Raw genomic sequence first — 23,701 nt, 5'->3', positions numbered from 1 at the left:
TTGGCAATTATGAATAAAGTTGCAATATACATCTATGGACAGGCTTTTGTGTGGACATATATTTGTTACTCCTTTGGGTGAATACCAAGGAATGCAACTGCTGGACTGCATAGTCAGAACATGTTTTGTTTTATTAAAAAAAAAAAAAAAAAAAACACATCAAAGTGGCTGAACCATAATTCCCAGCAGTGATGCATGAGAATTCCTGTTGTATCTCTTCTTTCTCAGCACTTGGTGTCAGTGTTACAGATTTTGTCATTCTAATAGGTGTATGGTGGTATCTCATTGTTTTACTTTGCATTTCTCTAGATATACGATGTGGGATATCTCTTCATATTTTATTTGTCATGGACCACAGCCTTGTCTAACTCAATGAAACTATGAGCCATGCCTTATAGGGCCATCCAAGATGGACAGGTCATAATGGAGAGTTCTGACAAAATGTGGTCCACTGGAGAAGGGAATGGCAAACCACTTCAGTGTTCTTTCCTTGAGAACCCCATGAACAGTATGAAAGGCAAAAAAATAAGACACTGAAAGATGAACTCCCCAGGTCAGTAGGTGCCTAATATTCTACTGGAGATCAGTGGAGAAATTAACTCCAGAGAGAATGAAGAGACGGAGCCAAAGCAAAAACAACACTCAATTGTGGATGTGACTGGTGATGGAAGTAAGGTCCAATGCTCTAAAGAGCAATATTGCATGGGAACATAGAATGTTCAGTCCATGAATCAAGGCAAATTGGAAGTGGTCAAACAGGAGATGGCAAGAGTGAACCTCGACATTTTAGGAATCAGTGAACTAAAATGGACTGGAATGGGTGAATTTAACTCAGAAGACCATCATATCTACTACTGTGGGCAAGACTCCCTTAGAAGAAATGGAGTAGCCATCATAGTCAACAAAAGAGTCTGAAATGCAGTACTTGGATGCAATCTCAAAAAAGACAGAATGATCTCTGTTTGTTTCCAAGGCAAACTATTCAATATCATGGTAATCCAAGTCTATGCCCTGACCAGTAATGCTGAAGAAGCTGAAGTTGACTGGTTCTATGAAGACCTACAAGATCTTCTGGAACTAACACCCAAAGAAGATGTCTTTTTCATTACAGGGGATTGGAATGCAAAAGTAGGAAGTCAAGAAACACCTGGAGTAACAGGCAAATTTGGCTTGGAGTACAGAATGAAGCAGGGCAAAGGCTAATAGAGTTTTGCCAAGAGAACACACTGGTCATAGCAAACACCTTCTTCCAACAACATAAGAGAAGAAAGACATGGACATCACCAGATGGTCAACACTGAAATCAGATTGATTATATTCTCTGCAGCCAAAGATGGAGAAGCTCTATACAGTCAGCATAAACAAGACCAGGAGCTGACTGTAGTTCAGATCATGAACTCCGTATTGCCAAATTCAGACTTAAATTGAAGAAAGGAGGAAAAACCACTAGATCATTCAGGTATGACCTAAATCAAATCCCTTGCTATTATATAGTTGAAGTGAGAAATAAATTTAAAGGACTAGATCTGATAGACAGAGTGCCTGAAGAACTACGGATGGAGGTTCATGACATTGTACAGGAGAAAGGGATCAAGACCATCCCCAAGAAACAGAAATGCAGAAAAGCAAAATGGCTGTCTGAGGAGGCCTTACAAATAGCTGTGAAAAGAAGAGAGGAGAAAAGCATAGGAGAAAAGGAAAGATATATCCATTTGAATGCTAGGTTCCAAAGAATAGCAAGGAGAGATAAGAAAGCCTTCCTCAGTGATCAATGCAAAGAAATAGAGGAAAACAATAGAATGGGAAAGACTAGAGATCTCTTCAAGAAAATTAGAGATACCAAGGGAACATTTCATGCAAAGATGGACACAATAAAGGACAGAAATGGTATGGTATGGACCTAACAGAAGCAGAAGATATTAAGAAGAGGTGGCAAGAATACACAGAAGATCTGTACAAAAAAAATTTTCACGACCCAGATAATCATGATAGTGTGATCATTCATGTCGAGCCAGACATCCTGGAATGTGAAGTCAGGGCCTTAGGAAGCATAACTACAGACAAAGCTAGTGGAGGTTATGAAATTTGAGTTGAGCTATTTCAAATCCTAAAACATGATGCTTTGAGTGGTGCACTCAATATGCCAGCAAATTTGGAAAACTCAGCAGTGGCCACAGGACTGGAAAAGGTCAGTTTTCATTCCAATCCCAAAGAAAGGCAATGCCAAAGAATGCTCAAACTACTTCACAATTGCACTTAGCTCACACGCTAGTAAAGTGATGCTCAAAATTCTTCAAGCCAGGTTTCAGCAATACATGAACTGTGAACTTCCAGATGTTCAAGCTGGTTTTAGAAAAGACAGAGGAACCAGAGATCAAATTGACAACATCTGCTGGATCATCAAAAAAGCAAGAGAGTTGCAGAAAAACATCTATTTCTGCTTTATTGACTATGCCAAAGCCTTTGACTGTGTGGATCACAATAAACTGTGGAAAATTCTGAAAGAGATGGGAATACCAGACCATCTGACCTGCCTCTTGAGAAACCTGTATGCAGGTCAGGAAGCAATAGTTAGAACTGGACATGGACCAACAGACTGGTTCCAAATAGGAAAAGAAGTATGTCAAGGCTGTATATTGTCACCCTGCTTATTTAACTTATATGCAGAGTACATCATGAGAAATGCTGGGCTGGATGAAGCACAAGCTGGAATCAAGATTGCCTGGAGAAATATCAATAACCTCAGATATGCAAATGACACCACCCTTATGGCAGAAAGTGAAGAGGAACTAAAGAGCCTCTTGATGAAAGTGAAAGAGGAGAGTAAAAAAGTTGACTTAAAGCTCAACACTCAGAAAACTAAGATCATGGCATCTGGTCCCATCACTTCATGGCAAATAGATGGGGAAACAGTGGAAAGAAGTAGAACTGATGCTTTTGAACTGTGGTGTTGGAGGAGACTCTTGAGAGTCCCTTGGACTGCAAGGAATCCAACCAGTCCATCCTAAAGGAGATCAGTCCTGGGTGTTCTTTGGAAGGACTGATGTTGAAGCTGAGACTCAAAACTTTGCCCACCTGATATGAAGAACTGACTCATTTGAAAAGACCCTGAAGAAAAAAAAAAAAAAAGAAAAGACCCTGATGCTGGGAAAGATTGAGGGCAGTTGGAGAAGGGGACGACAGAAGATGAGATGGTTGGATGGCATCACTGACTCAATGGACATCAGTCTGGGTAAACTCCAAGAGCTGGTGATGGACAGGGAGGCCTGGAGTGCTGCAGTCCATGGGGTCGCAAAGTGTCAGACACAACTTAGCAACTAAACTTAACTGATATCTTTTCTTTGATCAGGTATCTCTTAAAGTCTGGTCTGTTTATAATCATTTTTTATTATTGAGTTTTAAGAGTTTCTTTGTATATTTTTGATAACAGTGCTTAACAGATTTGTCTTTTGCAAATACATTATATGTGAAACAGCACCACCACATACAAGGTCACGTAGGTTTCCTCCCATGTTATTCTAGGAGTTTTACACTAGTGTATTATCCACTCTGCAATCAAGCTCAGTCTTCAGTTTGTTACAGTGTTCCTGCCATTCAGTTCACCACAGCTTCTAATGTTTTGAGAGCACGGTTGGGAATTTCCTACCAATAAGACATGAATCTTAGCACTAGAGTGGTTTTGGAGACCTGCCTCTTTTGTACAGATGAGCTTTCTGATTTCCAAACTTTTGGAGAGCTCATCCCGCTTTATGGCTGCTTCCAGCTTTTGGAGTGGCCAAGGAGATCTCCGGGATCTTTAATCTCACCCCTAGACTTCTCTGCTTTGGGTGTAAGTAGCTGTTCTTCAAGCTTTTCTCATCTCTTCAGTCTCATGCCAGGCATTCTGTGGTTGAAAGTCAGAAATATCTGCACAGGAGCAGAGGGACTGATTTTTCCTTTCTTTTTCATTCCTTTTCTCTCCTTTCTCCCCCTTCTCTCTCTTGGTTTTTAGAGCTAAAATCAGAGTGATTTTTAGTTTCTGTTCTCTGGCTTCTTATTAATCCTTCCAGACCTGAAAGTCTTTGTCGCCTGGAGGATTCATTTCAATCTTCCTTTCCTTCCCTAATTCTTCCTCAATATTTTCCTTATCTGAAAATACAAAGTACCGAGGGAAACTGTCTCATAAAGACAGAGGGAAGAATGCTGGTTACCAGGGGCTGAAGTGTGGAGCAATTGGGGAGATGTTGTTTAAGGGGTACAGACCTGCCACTAGTAGATAAATAATTCCTGAAGATCTAGTGCACAATATAGTGAGGGCAGACAAGCACACTGTATTATAAACAACAAAGCCACTAAGAGACTAGAACTTAATTATTCCCGCTGAAAAAAAGAAGTGAGAAGCACATGGCATGATAGGGCTGTTAGCTAACACTACATTGGCAATCATATTGTTGTATATAAATGTATCAAGTCAACACATTTTACACCTTAAACTTACACAGTGGTATATGACAATTATAACTCATTTAAAAAATATTTTGAAGTCCTAGCCTCAAGTACTTGTGACTGAATGTAAGTGAACCCACACAGTTCAAACCCTTGTTGTTCAAGAGTCAACTGTATATGTGCATTGAGAACAGGCAAAACTAATATATAGTAATATAACTCAATTCTATTGATTGTGGTTGTCTAGTTGGAGGACAGCAGATTGACTGGGAAACAGTACAAGAAAATCGAGGGCAGGGGTCATGGAAATATTCTATATCTTATTTGTGACAGTCATAAGAATTCATTGGCTATACATTTAAAATGGGTGCATTTTATTTATGTCAAGTTTTCCTCACCACAGTTGGTTAAGCCTAAAAGAGGAAATATGGGTTTTCCATTATGTTTCCAAACACTGGTTTAAAGGAAGAAGAATTTATAAAATGACAAATCATTGGTAGTTAATCAAAATTTAGCCGTATTTTAGAAATACATATTTCCTTAGGTCTGTCATATATCTTCAAAGATGTGATTATATTTCAACTAAAATTGTGCACCTTATTTCACAATCTGATTCATCAGGCAACATATTTACTGCCTGATACAATATCATCTCACTGCTGATACAATGATTAGCAAAGTAACAATATGTTTATAATAAAATGTGCACCACTTTCTTAACCCTATGTTTATTTTTTGTTGAAGTGAGACCTGTACGTAATGACAGAAACATATGAATTTGATCAATTAGCTTTACCATGTATCTTAGCACACGGTGAAAATTTCAAACTTTATAAAAAGATAGGAGATAGGAAATCACGTAAAGAAACAGAGCTTTCACTTCCTACAAATTCAAATTAAAAGAAATTAAAAGATGCTTGCTCCTTGGAAGAAAAGCCATGACAAACCTAGACAGTGTATTAAAAAGCAGAGACATTACTTTGCCGACAAAGATTCGTATAGTCAAAGCTATGTTTTTTTCCAGTAGTCATGCATGGATGTGAGGTTTGGACCATAAAGTCAGCTGAGCGCTGAAGAATTGATGCTTTTGAACAATGGTGTTGGAGTAGACTCTTGAAGAGTCCCTTGGACTGCAAGGAGATCAAACCAGTTGATAAATGAAATCAACCCTGAATATTCATTGGAAGGACTGACGCTGAAGTTCCAATACTTAGGCTACCTGATGCGAACAGCTGACTCGCTGTCAGATTCTGATGCTGGAAAAGACTGAAGGCAGGAGGACAAGGGGACAACAGAGGATGAGATGACTGGACGGCAGCATTGACTGAATGGACATGAGTTTGAGCAAGTTCTGGGAGATGGTGAAGGACAGGAAAGCCTGGCAGGCTGCAGTCCATGGGGTTGTAAAGAGTCAGACATGACTGAGCGACTGAACAACAAGTTCAAAAACTAATCCTTGACACGTTTTTAGATTAATATATTAGCACTTGAAGAAAATAAATGTGACTAGAAGAGCAGAGTAGTTGTTATGCTTTGTTTTCATAACTTAAAAATTTATAAAGGCCATTAAACACAGTATCCTCATTCTTTTTGTTTACATATACTTCTTTTTTAGATTATTTTCCACTACTGGTTATTACAAGATACAGAATATAGACATTATGCTCATTCTTATCTAGTTAAGTGGAACTTCTAAAACAATTTGTTGCCTTATCTAAATAGTTAAATGCAACCAACAAAGATCCCTTTAATAATACTTATTATTATTAATAATAATATTAATAATGATACCCCTTTAATAATAATAGTCGAGTAGGGCTGTAACTCAGTAAATAGTCATACAATATAGCTCTTTAGATAAAATTTACATGTCTCCATATTATAAGTTCTTTGAGGCTAGTTCCTCTGGGACACGAAAGTGACACATTTACAAAGAAGTGTCTATCACCCACAAACTGGAAAATCATTTTCCAGTACTGCACCCTTCTTCCAGCCCATGGCTATTACATAACATATGCTCAAGAGAATCAGTATTTATTTGGCAACTAGAACAGGATATAAAAGAAAATTTAGCTCTTACAACCAACTGAGAATATAATCTATTCTCTGCAGAAACCAATATGGCACCAATTTACATGTTGAGTTAAAGGAAAGCTATCTGGCTCCTCAGGAGCTGCCTTGCGATCATTCAGCAGAGCTCTACCGATTTAATTAGTGTCCCTTTGCTCAGGCTAATGCGAGGGAACAGGTGCCGATGCCTGCTGACACTGATGAGTTGTTTTAGGATGTGTCAGAATGGTTACTTTATGGCAAAGGCTATTTCACAATACAGTTTAGATAATGAATTTGATAGTTGTTTCAAATATTTTAGGTTTCACCCTAATTTTTATTCTATTAATAGAAGGACTACCAATGACAACATTTATAGTCAAACATGTACTCAGGATATTGCAATTGAACCTGTTAAATTCAGGCCTCAAAATAAGAAATATACAGCCTAGAACAATTATCCTTTGATCTTTGATTACAATAGTGGCTAGTAAAATTCCTAAGCACGTTGAACATAATAAATTTTGAAAATTTGCTCATACATCCATTCATTTTTTTAAAAAATTCAGTCTCTGTGGAGACTATCAAAAATTGCCAATGCCGACTATATTTCAGGTGGTCATGGTGGGGTATTGGGAAAAGTTTTCAATTAGTAATAATCGTGCCTTGGATAAACATCATTGACTATGATACTGCCACTGCGCAAAGCTCATTCATTTTTTACAATTAATTTCAGCAAGACTTATTTAGCTTCTGCACCGTGTACAAGGTGTTTTGCTAGAATCTACCAAGCTTAGAAGGCTGGGATCTGATTAGACAAACACATTCACAATTAGTATAATAAAAGGCATAGTGAAAAATTCTAACCCATCATACATTTGGATAGTTACATTTACACAATTCTAAAGGGTCTGTCAGTTAATACAGCATCTTATAGTTTTTCTTCTCAACATGTGCATGCATACATGCATGCATTTTTAACTCAACATGGATATTGTATATAAACACATATTATTTACACTAACAAGAGACCAGTTATTTAGGCAAACTAAATTAAAAAAAAATAGTTACCATTGATACAGCACAGGTAAACATTAAGGAAGTAATGGTCTTTTATTTTATAGATGAGGAAACAAGATTGAGATGCTAAGTGATAAGCTGGTTTACTAAGTGGAATATTTGCCATGCTTTATCTAACTAGTAAACGTGCAAATATTTCATCACCTCTCTGCTTTTAAAAATTAAGGTGTATGCTACACAGCGAATGTTTTATTTCTCTTTATGAAATGTTTTTAATATTAATTTTATCATATATTATAAAGCTAAAATGTACTTGCTATGCAATGTACTTATACCAAATCTCACTTAATCCTTGCACAACTCCATATAAAGTTCTTATCTTTCTTCCCGTTTTATAAGATGAAATCAAATTTAAGAAATTTAAGTAATCTCCTCAAGGTCTTACAGAATGTAAACAAAAAGGTAGCTCTAAGATGGAGATACATTTACTTCCAAAACCCATACTGTTTCTAGGATAAGATGAGGTTATATATATATTACTTTTATTGTGTTTCCCGGATTATGTAGCATTTTGATATAAAGAGATTGATTCCAACACTGATTCCTTAAGTTCATCAAGTGACTTACTCTTTTTATCCTGGTCTCTCTTCTTAATCAAGTTACACCTGACAGATTACTATGGTGCTGACAGATGACCATAGTGGAGACTTAAGAGCAAGCTGGAAGTGAAGTGAAGTCGCTCAGTCGTGTCAGACTCTTTGTGACCCCATGGACTGTAGCCTACCAGGCTCCTCCGTCCATGGGATTTTCCAGGCACGAATACTGGAGTGGGTTGCCATTTCCTTCTCCTGGAGATCTTCCTGACCCAGGGATTGAACCCGGGTCTCCCTCATTGTAGGCAGACACTTCAGCATCTGAGCCACCAGGGAAGCTCTCAAGAGCATGCTGGATGAAACCCAAATGACACATTTAACCAGTCATTCATTTTTCTTTGGTGTGTCAAGATATAACTGAAGTTACCCAAATACTTAAATGCATATGATTCTTTGAGGAATATACATTCTATCTCAGAAAGGTGAGTGACTTCTGTGTCTAAAGAGGTCTTAGTATTCTCCCATGAGGTGGGTTGAATTGTCCCTTTATTTGCCCACTTAGGAGTTTGCCTGCAGAGACTCTGTAATATCACTGACTGTCCACGCATCCTGAAAGTCAATACAGCTGGTAACTCTGAAGGGAAATGCGTTCTCTCTTGCACACAAGCTTGGAGAGAGACAGGAGCCTAGAACAGGCCAATGCTAAGAGATTATGAAGGCTTCCAAAAGTGCTAGAACAATAGTAGTTTAGACTTGGGCCAGCTGGCACACATAACAAGTGGTTTCCTAAAATGACCTGATTGTAGGCACTCCTTACAGAGGTTTAGATGTAACTGAAAACTATTTGGGAAGGGGAAGGGGGAATGTATGTATAAAAATGCAAAATAATTTACACTGAAAACTTGCACTAATGAGGACACTAGTGCTGCTAAGAGACAGGTGTGGCTGTAATTAATCTGAGGGGGTGGATGGTCATTTGTGTCACAGAATAATCTGATAACCTACTATGTGTGTGAATGGTGAGTGCCCCAAGTCATGGGTTTTTTTAAAATAATAATCCATGTTTTATTATATCCCTTAATAATAGGTACATGATATATTTAATTTATTGATACATTTTTTATTTATGGGTCAACATTATAATAAAAATACAATCCATGATTTAAAGGGGCAATGAAATAAGGAATATATACCCAGGAGTGGAATTTCTGGTTCATACGGTAGCTCTATTTTTTTGTTTTTTTCTTTTTGAGAACCTCCACACTATTACTCACAGTGGGTGCACCAATCTACATTCCCACTAACAGTGCAGGAGGGTTCTCTTTTATCCACATCCTTACCAACTTTTATTATTTGTGTTCTTTTTGGTGATAGCCATACTGACCAGTGTGAGGTGACGTCTCACTGTTGCTCTGATTTGCATTTTTCTGATAATTAACGATGTTGAGTATATTTTCATGTGCCTGTTGGACATGCATGTCCTCTTTGGAAATGTCTATTTAGGTCTTCTACCACTTTCAATTGGGTTATTTGTTTTGTGATGGTGATTTCTATGAGATGTTTATATATTTTGGGTATTAAAATGTTATCAATCATATTATTTGCTAATTATTTTCTCTCAGCACGCTGTCTTTTTGTTTTGTTGATAGTTTCCTTTGCTGTGCAAAAAATTTTAAGTTTAATCAGGAGAACATTAAGTAGAGAAGATACATTCACCTCAATGTTCACAGCAGCATTTATAATGAGCAAGATATGGAAGTGAACTAAGTGTCCATCAACAGAAGAGCAGATAAAGATGTGGTATGTATATCTACACAGACACAGACACACACACACACAATGAAATACAACTCAGACATAAAAAAGAAGGAATTTTTACAATTTGCAACAACACAGATGGGCTTGGAGGGTATTGCGCTAAGTGCAGTAAGTCAGACAGATGATCACGCTTACGTGGCAGTCTGGATGAAAGGGGAGTTTGGGGTGAATGGGTACATGTATATCTATAGCGAGTCACACTGCTATGCACCTGAAACTATCAAGACTCTGTTAATTGGCTATACTTCAAAATAAAGTAAAAAGTCACTTAAAAAGCCAGACATTACAGTCCACCCTTTCCCTCTGGCATCCTTACACATCCCCTTAAGCCATACTTATCTACAAATAAAGTCATATTTCTAGGAAAAGATGTCAGACAGAGAAAGACAAATATTGCATGATATCACTTAAATGTGGAATCTAAAAACAAACCAGTGAAAGTAACAATAAAGAAGCAGACTCACAGATACAGAGTACATGCTAGTGGTTACCAGCGGGGAGAGAGAAGCAGAGGGAAACAGAGGGCTAAGGGATTAAGAGATTAAGGGCTGAGGGACTACAAATGATTGTGTGTAAAATAAGTAAGCCACAAACATGTATTATACAGCACAGAGCATATAGACAGTCTTTTGTAGTAACTATAAATGGAATATAACCTACAAAATTGTGCATCACTATGTTGCACACCTGTAACTTACATAATACTGTACATCAAATATAATTCAGTTTAAAAAATTTAAAAAAAATAACAAGGGATAGCCAAACAACAAGGGATGTTTGACAAAATAAAAGTTCATTGTGTGGAACAAAAGAGAGGGAGAGGTTATGTAAGATGGTGAAAGGCACGGGGCTTTCAAATGAGAGGCTCTCAGATAAACAGTATCTTGTTAGCTGGGGTATCACACTGTCGCTCCCCATCAACTTCAATTTGAAGAAGTGCGCTCTCCCTGTATCAAGGCTCTGTGGAAAATATCAGGATAAACATGTTCCACATCAGACTTGGTACTGAATGATGAGAAAACTGAGTCTCATTGAAGGTCTGAAAATATTAGTCATTGAGGACTGCAATTGGATTTAATATGCCAGTTTCTTCCTTTTGCATCTCATTGCAGGTAATGAGTTTTCAATGGACACAGGAGAGAAAGGTCTAGGGCATGGACCATTATCACAGATGTGAAATGCAGTGAAATCAACTCTCCTGTCATTGCAGAGTCATAGACGACCCCAGCTTTCTTCCGATTTCCAAGAACCGGGCCACTCCTCTCTCAGAACGCACCTTGTTTTTAAGGCAACTTGAAAGAACATCATGAGGGTTACAACACAAATTTGAGTGCCATTCATCAGTGTTTTAAATCTAGTAAATGATTTAGTGCTCTATCCATTTTCCTTTGGAATTCTGCAAGATGACTCTCTGAGCCTTTGAGATGTCACGCTATCCGTTATGTTTCGGTTTCCCAAAGGAGTTTAACATTTCATGTATCTGGTCTCTGTGGTTCTACTGGTGCTGTTGTGCTGTTGCCATAGCAATTAAAGAGGCACAGCAGTGTAGCAATGCAGACAGAAGGATCAGCACAGAGATGTTGTTCGACATAATTCAGGCCTCTAGAAATCTGGATAATTCTTCAGGAAAAAAAATATATGGTTTAGACTTCATCTTGATATTATTGTGGGCATGCATGCAGCCAAGTTGTCACCAATGGGAAATCCAGTTGAGAAGTTGAAAAAAATGGGAGAGGAAAGAAAGGCATACACACATACAGAGGAAGTAGTGACCTGACTGAGGGTTTATATACTAAATATGTGTGCCGGTGGAAGGTTCCGGCAGTACTCCTACGGAAATATTTTGACAAATTGACACCATATGGAAGATTTTATATCACTGAAATTATGCTTTCTCTCTCTTTCTCTCCTTGCTCTCTCATTCTCATTCCTCTTCTCTATTCCTCCCTCCCTCCCACTTACCTCTTTGTCCTCCATCTCACTTAAAGACACCCACCATTCTCAATCTTCTTATTATTTGTTTTTATCTGAGTAGAGTTGCTTTACACTACTGTGTTAGTTTCTGCTATATAGCAAAGTGAATCAACCACACGTAAACAGATATACCTTCCTTTTTGAATTTCCTTCCCATTTAGGTTACTGTAACAGTTCCCTGGACTATACAGTAGGTTCTCATTCCTCGCCTATTTTATATATATTAGTGTATATATGTCAATCCCAAACTCCCAATTCATCTCCCTTCACTCACTCTTTTTAGATGTTCTTTTTTTTTTTGTATTAACATTGTTTGGCCCTTTATAACATAATGATCATTTCAAACTTGACACGATGCATATTTTTAACAGCAACATAAGAATACTACATAAAAAGTCCACGTCCAGATATATAAACATGTAAATATAAGAAATAACTGAGTAAAGGATACAAACAGATGGTTCACAGGAGCCTGGACCACTCCTGCTCTCTTTCGGTACTGAACTGTCAACATGTCCACTCTACTTTGGTCTCTAAAAAAATCTCAAAATTAACATGTCTACAACCGAGCTCCTAATTTTCTCTCTCAAATCTGCTTTCCTAATACTGTAGTACTTCTCTCTAATTATAAGTCAATTGCTTTCTTTTCAAAGCCTAGATCCAAGCATTGGAATTATTCATTACTTCCCTGTTATATACTAAATCCAGTTCATTAATCCTACAGACTGTACGGTAAAAATATACACATGATGGGATCATATCATACCTACCTCTATGACATTTCCTCATCTTTCACCTGGAATATAACAGTCATATCCTAATTAGTTAACCTGCTTTGGTCACTGTCTTCCTTTGGTCTATTTTATACAAAGCAGTCAGAATGATCTTGCTAAAACTTAAAGTAGATCAAAAACTTTCTACTTGCTTCCCATCTCACTTGGAGAAAATGCTCAGGTTCTTATACTGGCCACCAATTCCTATGTGGTCTGGTTACCACTACGTCTCAGATTTCAGAAATTCTTTGGCCTTGGTTCACTTCACTGCTGTCAGATTGGCCAAACAGATTTGCTGTTTCTCAAACATACTGGGCGAAAGCTCAGTCGTGAACAACTCTTTGCAACCCCATGGACTGCAGCCAGGCTCCTCTGTCCATGAATTCTCTAGGCAATAATACTGGAGTGGGTTGCCATTTCCTTCTCCATAATGGGTGAACTATTGCTCAACCCTTTGCACTCCCTCCTTTTTTCTGGATCTCACCATCTCTCTTTAAGAGTATGTGTACTTTCAATCATCAATTCCTTCCAGCTTTTACTAAAGTGTCACCTTCAAAGTGGGCCCACCCTATTTAAATTATAAGTCCTCACTCTCCAACCCCTTACTTTATTTTCCTCCATAACAATCACACCATCTCACTGTTCATACATTTTGCTTCTCTTTGTCTATTTTCTGACTCAGCAAATAAAATGCAAGTTTCATGAGGGCAGAGATCTTTCTCTTTCATTCACCATTGTATCCTCAACCTATAGAGGAAGGGTTGGAACAAAATAGACTCTCAATAAATACTGAGTGAAGGAATGATTTGGAAACCCAGCTATTTAGCAAGTGTCTGAGAAAGTCTTCAGGTTTAGTAATTAAAATGTGAATTACAATGCTGTTTTATAAAACAATTATGGTTTTTAAAATGATAATATCTGCGCTGGTGAGAATACAATGATGAAATATCCTCACACATTGCCAGAGGCAGTATACATTTATTAGAATTTTATGCCATCTAAAATGAAAAAGATCCTGGAGGTTGGAGAAATAGATAAAGTATAGAATGGAGGAATAAGAAAAAGTCCAGTATTGACAGGCTTTTGACAAGGGAGAGAACTGATTAATTCAGCAGCCTTGAGTTGTGAGGGAAATTCAGTAAGCATTAGAGGACGCTTTTATTGTATATGGGCTATGCAATCTCCTCTTGTACTCCCAAAAAAACCTTACATAAAGTTTTCACGATTAGCAAATGCTCCCGGGTTTGGAGCTTGTTTTACTTATGCTAGCCTGTGCCTGAAGACGAGCGCTTGAACCAAATTTATCCACCTCACATATAGGTCTATTTAACAAAACAACTGGCTTATGATAGCTGCTCCATGAGTGGAAGCATCAGTCATCATGGCAGTAGCATGCCGAGTGACGACAATAGTAATATTGAAAAGACTATTTGACTCAGACGGTAAATAATCTGGCTGCGATGGGGGAGACCCAGGTTCGATTCCTGGATCGGGAAGATCCCCTGGAGAAAGGAATGGCTACCTACTCCAGTATTTTTGCCTGGAGAATTCCATGGACAGAGGAACCCAGTGGTCTATAGTCCATGGGGCCACAAAGAGTCAGACATGACTGAGCGACTAACATTATTATCAAGTTTATGGCAAATTATAATAATATACATTGGTTCAGTTACTTTTTAAGCAAAACATTAAATATCTGTTTAAGAACCACAAAGAAGTAGAATTTAGACAGCGTTGTGCTTGGTGAAAAGTCAGAACATGCAATTTTATATTGGAGATATATACATTTGTATATTATATAAATATAAATATTTATATATAATTATATAAAATATAAATTTATATTTATATTAGAGATATAGATATCGCCACGTCTACATCTACATGAGTATCTGTATGTGTATATGAATGTGTGTGTGTGTGTGTGTGTGTGTGTGTGTGTGTGTGTAAAGCACTGGTTTCCTTTTCAATATCTTCTCTCCTTCTTTACTAACAGAATCCCAATTTCCCCTGGTATATTGCTTCCTAGAATGAACAGTTTATTTTCTAGTTTCTTTTGCAGGAAAATATAGTCAAGTGAGTCACTTCTTACCCATGAGGTCTAAGTGAAAACGTTGACAAGAACTTCAGAGAAGGCACCTAGGGAAGTGACTGAGATGAGACGAATCGTGACTTGTCCTTTTGGCCCATCTGCCTTCTTCTGAACTGCAATTGGAACATGATCCCTGGAACTCTAGCAGCCAACTGAAGACACCAAGGTGACACTGCAGACGGGCGCCCGTGAGTTAGGATGATGGAGGAGGCCTCCCTGATTACCATGGCACTGTTCTACCAGCTCTGGGTTACTTTCTAGAAAGTTTAAACTACTGTTTTGGAAAGTCTCTCCCTAGTAGCTCAGCTGGTAAAGAATCTGCCTGCAATGCAGGAGACCCCAGTTCTATTCCTGGGTTGGGAAGTTCCCCTAGAGAAGGGATAGGCTACCCACTCTAGTATTCTTGGGTTTCTCTGGTTGCTCAGTTGGTAAAGAATCCACCTGCAATGCAGGAGACCTGGGTTCGATCCCTGGGTTGGGAAGATTCCTTGAAGGAGGGCATGGCAACCTACTCCAGTATTCTTGCCTGGAGAATCCCCATGGACAGAGGAGCCTGGTGAGCTACAGTCCATTGGGTCACAGAGAGTCACACACGACTGACTGACTAAGCACAGCATAGCACTAACAGCTAAACTAATCACAACTGGTTCAGTATTATTTTAAAAATGCTAAGGCACCAAATATAAATGTTCTAAAAATGACTAGAAAGAAATATGCATTCAAGTCTATATATACATAGATAGATAGATAGATAGATAGATATTTCAAATATTTTAAAGATATTACATGCAGTAAGCACATATTTTCTGTAAAATAAAAAGTTAAAACTAACTTGGATTCTTTTAATACTAATTCATATTTGTTAGCAATGAGTCATATAATTATAAAAATTGTCTATTAACTGAGAGATTTTTGACAAGTATTGCTCTGGGCTATCACAAACCTCACAGAATTGCTAAAAACAAATATTTTATGATGATCAAAGTGAATAAACACATTTAGCACACATCTGCCATATATCCTAGAGTAAACACTGTTTATTTCATCCCTGAGGCATTGCTTGATAGTAAGTTAGTTATGAAAGTTTATTATTTCAAGCTAACCCAGAAAAAATTTATAAAAGTTAGGTATTGGGTCAACTACAAATATGCTCTGATTATGAGAATGTAATATAAAAATAGATTTGTTTTGCTTATTGACTAAATGTTTGTAGTAAGTACTACTACTGGCTTACTTTCCCAATCTAGGCTTGGGTAACAGTAGATTTTATTTTTGTTCAAAGTTCTGTCTGATTCTTTGTGACCCTGGCATTCTCAGCATGCCAGACTTTCCTGTCCTTCACTATTTTCCAGAGTTTGCCCAAATTCACATCCATTGACTGGGTGATGTCATTCAACCATCTCATCATCTGTCAACCCCTTCTCCTCCTGCTCTCCATCATTCCCAGCCTCAGGTTTTTTGTTTTTTTTTTTTTCTTCTCCAATGAATTAGCTCTTCCCATCTGGTGACCAAAGCATCAGAGCTTCAGCTTCAGCATCAGTCCTTCCAATGAATATTCAGGGTTGATTTCCTTTAGGCCTGACTAGTTTGATTTCCTTGCAGTCCAAGGGACTTTCAAGAGTCTTCTCCAGCACCACACAATTTGAAAGCATTAATTTTTCCGCCCTCAGCCTTCTTTATGGTCCAACTCTCACATTCATACATGACTACAGGAAAAACCAGAGTTTTGACTGTATGGACCTTTGTCAGCAAAGTGATGTCTTTATTGTTAATATACTTTCTAGGCTTGTCATAGCTATCCCTCCAAGGTGCAAGTGTCTTTTAATTTCATGGCTGCAGTCACCATTCACAGTGATTCTGAAGCCAAAGAAAATAAAAATCTGTCACTGTTTCCACTTTTTCCACCTATTTGCCATTGAGTGATGGGACTGGATGCCATGATCTTAGTTTTTTTGATGTCGAGCTTCAAGCTAGCTTTTTCACTCTCCTCTTTCACCCTCATCAAGAGGTTCTTTACTTCCTCTTCACTTTCTGCCATTAGAGTGTTATAATCTCCGTATGTGAGGTTCTTGATATTTCTCCTGGCAATCTTGATTCCGACTTGTGATTCATCCAGTCCAGCATTTCGCATGATGTACTCTGCATAGAAGTTAAATAAGCAGGGTGACAATAAACAGCCTTGTCATACTCCTTTCCCAATTTTGAGCCAGACAGTTGTTCCATGTTCCGTTCTCACTGCTGCTTCTTGACCTGTATACAGGTTTCTCAGGAGACAAGTAAACTGATCTGGTATTCTCATCTCTTCAAAGAATTTCTACAGTTTGTTATGATCCATACAACAAAGGCTTTAGTGTAATCAAAGCAGAAGTAGATGTTTTTCTGGAACTACCTTGATTTCTCTATGATCCAATGAACCTTGACAATTTGACCTTTGGTTCCTCTGCCTCTTGGAAACCCAGCTGGTATATCTGCAAGTTCTCAGTTCACCTACTGCTAAAGCCAACCCTGAAGGATTTTGAGCATAGCATGTGCAATGAGCACAATTGTATGGTAGTTTGAATATTCTTTGCCTTTGCCCTTCTTTGGGACTGGAATGAAAACTGAGGTTTTCTAGACTTGTGGCCACTGCTGAGTCTTCCAAATTTGCTGACATTTTGAATGCAACACTTTAATAGCACTGTCTTTTAGTATTTTAAATAGCTCATTTGGAATTTAATCACCTCCACTAGCTTTGATCCTAGTAATATTTCCTAAGGCCCACTTGACTTCACACTCCAGGATGTCCAGTTCTAGGTGAGTGACCCACCATCGTGGCTATCCATGTCACCAAGACCATTGTATAGCTCTTCTGTTTATTCTTGCCACATCTTAATTGCTTCTGCTTCTGTTAGGTCCTTACCATATCTGTCCTTTATTGCTTCTCTTCTTTCCTCAGCTATTTGCAAGCCTCTTCAGACAACCACTTCTTTTTCTTTGGGATGGTTTTGATCACTGCCTCCTGTACACGTTACAAACCTCCATACATAGCCCTTCAGGCACTCTACCAGATCTAAACCCTGGTAGGATGGCATTAATTAAAATATAGGACAGAGGAAAGAAAAATTGTTGGGATGTGATAGGAGATAATGCGTTTGATTTGGATATTCTACTTTTGAAGGGATTTGTGCTGTTTAAATCTATGCTGGATAGATTGTGAAATGTATAAGACACTGGTATTTAAATCTGCGAGCATGCAATCTCTGAAGGTTATGGTTTGCAGACAATGGAAATGCATTATTTTAAATTTCTTGACAGCACACTATTGTCTACATTTGGGAGCATTTTTCCACTTTTGTTTTATTATTTTACTACATAGTGCTTAATTTGATTCATGATTATTTTTCACATGTCACCTGTGAAAGATTTTGACACAAGCATTTTTTAAATGAGATGAATCTATTGTCTACTATTTCCCTCTAGGGTTTTGAAAATGGAGCTAGATACCAATATTTAATAATGCACCCATCCTTCATTTTTGCCAGTTTTTAAGGGACACTAATTTATAGCTGAGAAAACCAAAGCCCAAATATTGTTCAGACATGATTAGAGTTTTAGAAGCCTTAAAAATACACCATGGAATATTACTCAGCCATTAAAAAGAATTCATTTGAACCAGTCCTAATGAGATGGATGAAGCTGGAGCCCCTTATACAGAGTGAAGTAAGCCAGAAAGATAAAGAACATTACAGCATACTAACACATATATATGGAATTTAGAAAGGTGATAACGATAACCCTATATGCAAAACAGAAAAAGAGACACAGAAATACAGAACAGACTTTTGAACTTTGTGGGAGAATGTGAGGGTGGGATATTTCAAAAGAACAGCATGTATACTATCTATGGTGAAACAGATCACCAGCCCAGGTGGGATGCATGAGACAAGTGCTCCAGCCTGGTGCACTGGGAAGACCCAGAGGAATCGGGTGGAGAGGGAGGTGGGAGGGGGGATCGGGATTGGGAATACATGTAAATCCATGGCTGATTCATATCAATGTATGACAAAACCCACTGGAAAAAAATAATAATAATAATAAAAATAAAAATTCAAAAAAAAAATTCAAAAAAAAAAATAAAAGTAGTTTATAGAATAAGGAGAATACTGCCAATTCTAGCTTTAGATGTAGGAAAGAGATGGATTGCCATCATGAATTCCAGAGGTGAAACTTTGCAATACGCTCATCTTCCAGGACAACGTAAGCTTGATGAAAATTAAACATAAATTTAAACTAAAAAAAAAAAAAAAAACAAAACTAGGCATGCAAAACATAAATGTAACCCAATAATCTAGTGTTCAAGGGAATTACAATATACTTCATGTTTGAATGTAATACAGTCATGAAACACCTTCATAGTAGACAGTTAAAGATAACAGGAAAATATGTGTTACAATATGTGGTGGGTAGAATTCTAATCTGTTCCCATATTAGCACATCTTGGTGTATGCACTCTTGTTTAATCTCCTCCTTGAGTGAAGCAAAAGGTAAAGGGACTTTGTATATATTAATTGTTTGACTTCAAGTAAATAAAAATAAGGATTATTCTGGGGCCACAATGTATCATGTGGGAACTTTAAAAGACGGTCCAAGCTTTCCTGAAGTTAGATAGCTCATGCAGAAGAGACCTTGTCCATTCACTGCTGATTGTGAAGAAGTAAACTGTCAGGATTCCACAGCAGTGGAAATGCATTTTGCCAACAACTCGAGGACACTAGGAAGTAGTTCTTTCTCAGTAAAGCCTCCAGATGAAGACTCAACCTAGCCAACAATTCTACTGTAGCCTTACGAGACCTCAACAGAGGACCCAGCTAGGATGTGCCCAGGCTAATCCATGGAACCTCTGAGATAATAACTGCTCTGTTTTAAGTCACCAAGTTTAAGGTAACATCACAGCAACAGACAACTAATACAACGTGTTTTAGATTAAAAAGTGGGATATAAATTGGATGTGTAGTATGATCATAGTTATTTTAAAAACCTAAACTAAAACTATAGATAATGCTTGATGGAATTCTGATTCTGATAATGGTGGGTGACATAATATGGCCCCTTTTACTGAGAATAATTTTAAAAGCTGAATTGAAATACTAATGAAAAAATATTTTAAAAATCTCTATAAAGCTAGCAAGGAAGTGAAATGTACCAGATTAAATTTTAGGAAATGTAAGATACCACAGAGATAAGCTTTACTTTTTAAAAATACTTCTGTCCTGAGAGCTATTTTCTGGTCATGAATATAGAAACTTCCTAATGGACTGGGGGTGGTTCATATGTGCTCAGGAGACATGCAGAAAAATGTGTTCATTAGTGTTACTTATAATAATCCCAAACTGGGAACAACCCAGTGATCTATCCATAGTGAAATACACACTGGAGTATATTTAAACAAGGTGATACTGTAAAACAATGAAAATGAAGGGCTACTGCTGCAGGGAGATACACATTGTTCATGAGCATGATGTTGACAAAAGAAGACAGACACGTATGAATAAACACAATAGACTCTACAAAAATGTGAAAAAACAGGGACATATTCAAAAGGTGATATAACCATAAAGAAAAGCAAGTTATCAACTAAAATAAACTCTGGATTATGTTTATTTGTGAGGAGATGGAGGGAATATGGACTAAAGATAGAAGCAGATTGACAGAGGAACAGACCAAATGTGTATTCATCTTACAATTACTCATTGTACTGCACATGTATGTTTTAGGCACTTTTCAGTATAATCCATTCCACCAAAAATGTTTAAGAATGCTTAAATATTAAAAAGTAGCCAAAGCGTCCTGAGATTGATAAATTTTTATTTAAGTACGTTTTCTTTTTTAGCTTAAGTAGGTACTGCCTGGCATTAGGAATGGCACAGAAGGAGTGGAGGATGTGCTCCAGAGAAACATTCTAGCAAGGCGTACTCCATTCACGCCATGCTTCCCCAGACGGTGAGCACCTGGAGACTAGGAACCTCATTTATACGCCCTTTGGAGAAACCAGGAACAAGCTAGAATGTCTAAGAACTCATTCAGGGTTAGTTACATAACTGAATGACTACTAGCACTGTATTCACTACTATAGTTAGAACAATTACTGCTCCGGTTATCATTTGCTGATTGCTTTCTTTATGCCAAGAATTATGCTAAGGTTGAGGAAGCAAGATGCTTTAAAGTACTAGCCAATGAACACTGGTTTTTGTCCCACAACATGTTAATCCCTTTATATGTTCCATTGCCCATTCCTTCTCTTGGCCCCTTCTTTAGAACTTTGTCACCTACTATTTAAGGGGTAGACAGAACATAAAGAAAATGTAAAGAGAAATAGGAAAAGTTAATTTTCACCTTCAGCTTCACTTTCAGTTCAGTCGCTCAGTCATGTCCGACTTTTCACAACCCCATGGATGGCAGCACCCCAGACTTCCCTGTCCATCACTAACTCCTGGATCTTACTCAAACTCATGGCCATTGAGTCAGTGATGTTCCAACCATCTCATCCTCTGTGGTCCCTTTCTCTCACCTTCAGGCTTTCCCAGCATCAGGGTCTTTTCCAGTGCGTCAGTTCTTCACATCGGGTGGTCAAAGTATTGGAGTTTCAGCTTCAGCATCAGTACTTCCAATGAATATTCAGGACAGATTTCCTTTAGGATAAACTGGTTGGATCTCCTTGCAGTCCAAGGGACTCTCAAGAGTCTTCTCCAACACCACAGTTCAAAAGAATCGATTCTTCGGTGCTCAGCTTTCTTTATAGTCCAACTCTCACATCCATACATGACTACTGGAAAAACCGTAGCTTTGACTAGACATACCTTTGTGGGCAAAGCTTTTCTTCCAAGGAGTAAGAGTCTTTTCATTTCATGGCTGCAGTCACCATCTGCAGTGATTTTTAATAAGGAACAACAGACTGGTTCCAAATTGGGAACGGAGGACGTCAAGGCTGCATATTGTCACCCTGCTTATTTAACTTATAGGCAGAGTACATCATGAGAAATGCTGGGCTGGATGAAAAACAAGCTGGAATCAAGATTGTCGGGAGAAATATCAATAACCTCAGATATGCAGATGATACCACCCTTATGGCAGAAAGCGAAGAAGAACTAAAAAGCCTCTTGATGAAAGTGAAAGATGAGAGTGAAAAAGGTGGCTTAAAGCTCAACATTCAGAAAACTAAGACCATGGCATCTGGCCCCATCATTCCATGGCAAATAGATGGGGAAACAATGAAAACAGTGTGAGACTAATTTTTTGGGCTCCAAAATCACTGCAGATGGTGACTGCAGCCATGAAATTAAAAGACCCTTGCTCCTTGGAAGAAAAGCTATGACCAACCTAGACACCATATTAAAAAGAAGAGACATTACTTTACCAACAAAGGTAGATCTAGTCAAAGCTATGGTTTTTCCAGTGATCACGTGTGGATGTGAGAGTTCACGCTGTGAGTTTTAAAAGGTCTACGTCTTAAAACAATTTTCATTCAGAGTATCACTAGTTTGTTGTTGCTTTTTATTTTTTGCTTTCCTTCTTTCTTTGCTTTGTCATCCTGGAGGATGATGAAAATATTCTGACTTATAGAAAGAGTATAGAGACAAGTGTGTACATAGAAACAGCAACTCCAAGGTGAATATAAAGAGACAGTTATAGTAAAAACACTTCCAGTTCACAAGTTAAGGAGAGCTGTTCTACCCTTTCTGTCTAGATCTCTGGAAGACATTACTCCCATAAAAGTTCTCTTAGCAATTATGGCATGAGAGGTACAAAAATATTATATATCAGAGACAAAGAAGACATCAAATAATACATGAGTACCATAAGGGAGCACTTCCAAGAAGGCTGTGGGAGAAGGGGTGGCTGGAGAAAGAAAGGGGGGAAGCTGGGGAGAGAAGGTGAGAGGTAACACATACAAAGGGTTTATATGAGAGAATTCATTCAATTTGTCATCAAACAAAATGGCAGAAACAGAAAAGGATAAGACATCTAATAGATGTGAATATCAGGTCTGTTGTTACTTGAGAATTATCTGGGATGATGTATACAGTAAACACTGATGCCAGTGTGGGTTAATATTAGGATTAAAGATCTGACCCCTTACCCTGATAAAAACTTAGTTGACACTCTGGAGAAAGAGGTGGAAAACAGTAAAAATTAAGATGTGAATAGGTACAAATATGGAGATTTTGATTTATATAAAATATAAATCATATTTAGGTCACATTATCTGAAATTAAACCTTGTTTCCAATCTGCACATACACACAGGTTTGTTCAGGTGTAGTACACCAAATGACATTCATAATGCTGCTATGATATAGGTATTAATACAATCACTGTAAAACAGACAACATTTTAGGTAAATGATCAAGTCACAGCACTATTGAAAAGTAGAGCTACAATTTAAATACCATCTTAATGGAAGGTCATATAGATGGAATTCTCTGTTTTCATTCTGTAAGTGTGATGGTTTTAGGTCTTACATTTAGGTTCATGAGTTGATTTTGTGTACAATGTAAGGAAGTGGATTCATTTTCCATTTTTCCTTTTGATTTCTGGGAGGAGTCCTGAGAAGACTGCACTCATAGGCTTTCTTATGCTCCAGCAGACCAGAAAGATAAAACCTGTGAAGGAGATCGTCATCTTCTGCAGGTTCAGGGATATATGGCTAAGGACCAACTGAAGGTTATGGTAATGCTCTGCTCTGGGCTTTCTGGTGGGAAAGACTTTCATCTTAGCCCAGGAATTTTCAGAAGATATATATAAATTGCATAAGCAAGTTTATCAGACTCCCATGGTAACTGTTATTACTGTTTGGCTGCCTCTTTTCTTAAACCCACCCTGTTAACCCCTCCAAGGTTTCTTGTTATTATATAAGAAAAGGGGGGAAAGTTTTACATTTTCTTGCTATTTCTATCATGATATTAGCCTGGAAAATTCCAT

The 23,701-nt window shown here is 37.8% G+C and overlaps 1 protein-coding gene and 1 non-coding gene across 2 annotated transcripts in view; both read right to left on the bottom strand.

Moving 5' to 3' along the window:
* Positions 1–23,701, bottom strand: part of LRFN5 (leucine rich repeat and fibronectin type III domain containing 5) — a 277,334-nt gene that overhangs the window by 4,472 nt on the left and 249,161 nt on the right. The window lies entirely within an intron of this gene.
* LOC133068720 (U4 spliceosomal RNA) lies at positions 7,044–7,184 on the bottom strand. Its single transcript, XR_009695673.1, has one exon. It is a non-coding gene; the product is annotated as a U4 spliceosomal RNA (small nuclear RNA).

Source organism: Dama dama, chromosome 13, assembly GCF_033118175.1.
Source record: "Dama dama isolate Ldn47 chromosome 13, ASM3311817v1, whole genome shotgun sequence".
NCBI lineage: Eukaryota > Metazoa > Chordata > Mammalia > Artiodactyla > Cervidae > Dama > Dama dama.
Note: the sequence above shows the minus strand (reverse complement) of the source record. Positions and strands in the feature narration are given on the sequence as shown.